Genomic DNA, 6,568 nt, shown 5'->3' with positions numbered 1-6,568 from the left:
GGGGAATTGCTGGGTATATCCCCACGCAGGGCTGCTGCAGTGTCTCCCAGTCCCAACCTTTCCCTCCTCCTCTCTGACAAACCCGCAATTCTGCTCTCTCAAACCTGCAATTCTGGTTTAGCTGATTCACATGCAGCCTGGGAGGAGTCCTGAATGGAAGAGGCACCTAGCCACGCCTGTCATTCTTCAAGTGCCTGCTTGGCTAGGACTGTCAGTGAATCTCAAGAGTCCAAAACAGAAAAGTCTGCTGGGTCCATTCTTGCCTGTTGTCCTGGCAGGGGGAGGGGCAGAGGTGGGCTGCTCCTTGCAGTGCATGCTGGAGCGATCAGTCCCATATTCCCATTTCCCTTCTTTGGTTTGTATTCTGTAGTGTGTTAACGTTTGTTGTGTATTTTGCTCCAGGCCATAAAACGCCTTTGATAAGAAAAAGTCTGGGACAAATCCTGATTCCCTTACTCCAAATCCCCATCAGAACGGATCGGTAGCTGAGCCTGATCATGCACAGCGGAACCGCTTCTGGACCAGATTCAGGTGTTTGAAGCCAGAAGCGCTCCGCTGCGGGAGTGGAGGGGCTGTGCTGCAGTCACAGTCCCTCCCCTGGGGCTCTGCACAGGCTGACTCAGCTGGCCAGAGCGGAGGGAGCAGCCAGCCCAGGCTTTCCCCACCGGCGTCACCCCCACGTGAGAGGGCACAGCAGGCTGGTTCAGCTGGGTGGTGTGAGAGAGTGGATCTGGCTCACCCTCGACCTTTCATCAGGGGACAGGAGCAAGGTCGGGAGCATTGTGGCTGGTCCCCGTGCAGGAACGAAGGAGTGGAGGAGACTCTGGTACTCTTCTTCTCACCCCTTGGAGGATCCATTCTGGGCCAGCCACAGTGTGTATTTAATGAGGATCAGCTGCACTCTACTAGCACCGCTGCTGGGTGACCCTCGGATAGGCACCTCCGAGTTGGAGCCTGGAGCAATACCTGAACAGGCTACAAACCAGTGTTAAGAAATAGCAATTTGGTCCCAGTAATGACCACAGCCTCCGGCTGACAGCCAGAACCAGTCACAGGGGGGTGGACAAGAGCTCTGCTTTTCAGTCCTATGGGCTCTGTGGGGCTGTACAAGGATAATTAGGGGCTCTGCAACACAGATTTCCTATTAATACAGCTTTGGCTTTCCCCTTTCTAAAAAGGCCTTGTGCAAAGGGTCCGTCTGCTCTCCGAGCCCCAGGCCCATCCGCCGAGGGATTCCTCTGCTCTCCGAGCCCCTGGCTCGTCCGCTGAGGGGTCCGTCTGTTGGATCATATTAAAGAAGTTCTGTATTAAAATCACAAATGAGTTTGATTCCCCATAGTTTAAATTCCAGGGTATTACTAATTAAGAGGTCTCTTGGGTTTTGGTACTGTTTCTCTCCCTCTATGTGTGAAACTTGCAAGCTGCTAATTGTGTTAGTACATTCTAAGACAGAATCTGTTCTCAAAGCAATTCACAGAGACTCAAAGCAATACTCTAACAACAGAAACAGCACCCAGAGACTCCCCGCCCTTTTGTTGTATTAACAATTGTGATTAAAATAGAGATAGAGGATGTATGTGGACGGATGCTTGGTGTGGATAACAACTGAATGATCAGGGAGGTGCCAGCCTAAGAATCCAGTGTCCATCGGCTGAAGAAGGCGTCAAGTGGAAATAACCAGAGGACCCCCGGAGGGCAGACTGGAATCCACCCAACAGCCTCAAGAATGGGAGAACCAAAGAACAAGATAACTTCTTGGAGCCGTCAGGAATGTGCTATCTGCTGATTGATTCAGCAACAGCATGATGAAGCAATTCCCATAGACTGGCATAGGAAGAAATTCCTATAAAAATAGACTCTTAAAAAGTGAGAACTTTGGGGTCTGATTCTGCAAACCAACTTCCAGGAGCATCAGATGAGCATCTGACAAGGCCCTGCTCCCTCCTCATGTCCAGGCCACCTGGCCAGTGGCTTGGCATGAGCAACTCTAAGGCTGGTAACTATGATGACAACCTTGCAGAACCTGTGTGTGTGTGTGTGTGTGTGAATGTGTGAATGTGTGAATAAATATGAGATTGAATGGAATGTTATAGCTATAACTAACTGCTTACTATGATAACAACCTTGCAGAACCTGTGTGTGTGTATATGAATGAATGAGTGAATAAAGATGAGATTGAATGGAATGTTACAGCTGTAACTAACTGCTTACTATGATTCTTTCTGTATTCACAATAAATGTGGTATTTTGCCTTTTTCCCTTTAATAAGATCCTGCTGGTTTTTAATTTATTGGTACAACATTTTGGTGGAGAATTGCGAAAGGGGGAATATTGGTAAAAAACCTCAGTTATTGTAAATATTGGTGTGCACACCGCCAGCTCTAGTGAGCTAGGCATTTCTATTAGGTTAACCAGACCTGCTGGCCTCCGAGAAGGTAGCAGGGGACCTGCTGGCCTCCGAGAAGGTAGCAGGGAAGAACAGATTAAACTAGACCTGCTGGCCTCCGAGAAGGTAGCAGGGAAAACAGATTAAACCAGACCTGCTGGCCTCCGAGAAGGTAGCAGGGGACCTGCTGGCCTCCGAGAAGGTAGCAGGGAAGAACAGGTTAACCGGACCGGCTGGCCTCCGAGAAGGTAGCAGGGAGAAATAGGTTAACCAGACCTGCTGGCCTCTGGGAAGGTAGCAGGGGACCTGCTGGCCTCCGGGAAGGTAGCAGGGGAAAAACGCATAGATTAAGCTATGATTTCAGAATCTAGGCTGTGTCACTTGCTAAGTAATACCAGCAGTGACAAAGAGATTGAAATATCCATGTTAAGATGTTTAAAAGAAAACAGGGTAAGCCAGTACCAGAGGGAGGAATGGAGTCAGAAAGAACTCCAACCTCACCTTTTGTTAAAGAAATTACACCTTTTAAACAAAACCTTCAAAAATTTTGGCACAGTCCTTGGACTAAACAAGCCCTAGCTGATCTCTGCACTATTTCGGACCTAGAGGATAGATTGGCTCAGTATATCCTCATATACAAACCTTCTAGTGCTGCCAAAAGAGATGCAGCAGCAATTTGGTTGTTGTGGGAGGCCTGTAAGGATTCTTCCCTCCGCTTGTCTTCATGTAAAGAGGAAAAGGCACAAACGGAAAAGGGAGCAGACAATTGGAAGGTGCTGGCTACAAATACCCAAAGCCAGCTGAAAATAGTGAAAGAGGCACTCCAGGAATACAAAAAGAGTGAAAAAGTTAATTCTGCAGAGGCTGGAGGGAGGCAGGTAAAGGGGGAGAAGGTCCTATGTATGGCACCCCCAGGCATAATTACAAAGAGAAAGAGTAAAAAAAAAAAAGTTAACTCTGCAGAGGCTGGAGGGAATTAAGCAGCTAAACTTTGTGAAAATGTTAAAAAGGAAAAAAAAAAAGTGTTAGAGAAAGAGCATTCTTGGTTTCTTTGCAGCCATTCTGAGGGAAAAATGGGCCCTTTTCCAAAGGAATGTCTGTAAATTAGCCAGGCAAAAGAAACTGATTAAAATCATTTGACTGGACAATTTAGTCAAATTTGCTAAAAGAACATAAGGGGGTTCTATTGGAACTTAACTGCCTCAAATGTATAAAGGGAATGTAAGATGTAAAAAAACAGAGCAACGTGGAAGGGATGTTAAAGAAAAGAAAATGTGTATGTATCTATCTGTGTGTGTGTAAATATGTAAAGTTCTAAGGACCAGTTGGTTTTGTTTTTGTTTTAAATAATGCCACTAAAAATCCATTTGACTCTTTAATTCAAAGTTGCAAAACTGACAGACCTTTTTGCTAGACACAGGTAATTAGTGCTGTTTGGCTTTGGGATTTGGCATTCAACCCTTAAAAGGTAACTCAATGCTTTACAAAATTTAAAATGTTTTTAAGTTGTGGCTGCAGCTGGGCAGTCAAAATCAGGAGAATATAAAAAAAAAAAAATTTTCTCGATTCTTTTTGTTTGTTTGTTTGTTTTTGTAACAAAATAACAGATGAGAGTTGTAGAAAAAAAAATTAAAAAAACAGTGCCTCTCTGAAGCAACAGCAGGGGTGAGGTGCACAAAACAAAAAGAAGCAATGTGAGAAACACTGAGTCTTAAAATGGCTCTGAGTAATCAGACTGTCACTTTGATAAAGGTACATGAAACCTCTGCAAGCAAAAAAAAGGAATAGTGACACCTTATGTAAAAATGGATCTGGATAATGTTATAGAAGTTAAACTATGGAAGGAATGTGCATTTGCCCCAGAACATGTGCAGGGTATATTGTAGAAGGGGCAAAAGAAATGCAAACGTACCATGCTACTTAATTAAAATGCTATTAGGGCTCCAAAGGGAGCCACAATAGGTTGGGTTTTCTTTTTCAGATTGCTGTGTGTTTTGGAAGCAGAAGTTAAAAGTAATCAAAACTCTGGTGAAAGTTGATTGTGTCCCTTTTAAGATAGAGTCTCTGAGCTGCTGATGGCTTTAAATCCAAAAGCAGGAAGTGTCTGTGAAAATGCAAATTACCTAAATGATAAAGGAAGGAAAGAACTAGCAGCACAAAGGAGCTGCAGATAAAGGACACACCTGGTCAGCAAACAAATTGTCTAAATAAAAGACATGGGATAACAAGATAATTTTAATAAATTTAATGATAATAAGTATCCCTGTAACAACATATAGTGTGTATGATTTTTGGAAAAACCCTTTAAGGTCGTATGGTAATGATGCTTCTCAGTTATTACCTGTAAATAAAACTTAAAGCTTAACACAGCAGGAAAAACATTATAAACTTGGTCTTCTGTATAAGAAGGAAAACTCAGGGATTTAATGACTAAACAGTGGGATAATTTCCCCATAACCCTTAAAAGATAAAAGCCATTGAAACCTGGCCTGCCTATAGAACAAAAACAGGAAAATACGGGGGCAATTCCTCTGTTTTGCCTGCAATCAGCAAGGGTATTTGTAAAAGAAATATTTTAAGCAATAATCTGCCACCCCAAAAGGGGTAGAAACATGTTCTTTTTGTCTTTCAGAAAATCAGGAAAAGCTAATGCCAGCTGAAAAGCAACCCAAAACCATGAATCTACTGTCACAATAGAAATTGTGTTTTGTGTTCTATGTTTTGTCTTGTGTTTTGTCTTGTTGCTAGCACTGTTGTGTGTTTAAAAAAAAAAAAATACTGAAGACCTGCAGGAACTTAAAAATAAATTAAGCTTTCTGTCCCAGCTACAGGACAGCCTGATACAAAAACAAGTACATGCCAACGTAGACTTGGTCCAAATTGGTCTGGGTAACCTAAAAGCCCGATGGAATCTTTGGCAATGGCTTAATACTACCACATGGCTTATGCATAAAAAAAAAAAAAATTAGAAATAGGAAACTACACAGCCATAGCTATGGGATGCACTGAAATGCAGAAACTTGCACTAGCTACTTTGGAACACAAAATGTTCTGGGTCATATTGGGAAATATTAAGGTTTGATGCATTTGTTAAAAAAGAAAGAGATCATTGTTTGACACTTATCAATATGAATGGATTCAATATGTTTCCAGTATTGTAAAACCAGACTTGTTAATGGGAGAAATTGTTGTCAAAATTGCACACCAACAGTCCCTGGAGGCAAAGGTATTGAAGGTTAGCCCACTCCCCATATTACACATGGGATCCTTCTGGCTACCCTGGACCTCGAGCCAGTGGGCTGGGGAGGGAGGGAAGCTATTGGACACTAGAGGTTGTACCGAATGGACTCCTCAAAAGTGGGTGTGCCTCACCTTGCCTGTTGCCCCAGAACCTTGTAGTAAAGATACATCACTAGGATCGTGTATGTGGCATGAATTGGAATCACAAACTCAAATTGCCTCACAGTACCTTCTCTTGAATAGGCTACATAGAAAGTGACACTGACGATTATAAATCTTAGTGTCAAAAGGGGGATTATGTTGGATCATATTAAAGAAGTTCTGTATTAAAATCACAAATGAGTTTGATTCCCCATAGTTTAAATTCCAGGGTATTACTAATTAAGAGGTCTCTTGGGTTTTGGTACTGTTTCTCTCCCTCTATGTGTGAAACTTGCAAGCTGCTAATTGTGTTAGTACATTCTAAGACAGAATCTGTTCTCAAAGCAATTCACAGAGACTCAAAGCAATACTCTAACAACAGAAACAGCACCCAGAGACTCCCCGCCCTTTTGTTGTATTAACAATTGTGATTAAAATAGAGATAGAGGATGTATGTGGACGGATGCTTGGTGTGGATAACAACTGAATGATCAGGGAGGTGCCAGCCTAAGAATCCAGTGTCCATCGGCTGAAGAAGGCGTCAAGTGGAAATAACCAGAGGACCCCCGGAGGGCAGACTGGAATCCACCCAACAGCCTCAAGAATGGGAGAACCAAAGAACAAGATAACTTCTTGGAGCCGTCAGGAATGTGCTATCTGCTGATTGATTCAGCAACAGCATGATGAAGCAATTCCCATAGACTGGCATAGGAAGAAATTCCTATAAAAATAGACTCTTAAAAAGTGAGAACTTTGGGGTCTGATTCTGCAAACCAACTTCCAGGAGCATCAGATGAGCAT

This window comes from Natator depressus, chromosome 8, assembly GCF_965152275.1.
Source record: "Natator depressus isolate rNatDep1 chromosome 8, rNatDep2.hap1, whole genome shotgun sequence".
Lineage (NCBI taxonomy): Eukaryota > Metazoa > Chordata > Testudines > Cheloniidae > Natator > Natator depressus.
Note: the sequence above shows the minus strand (reverse complement) of the source record.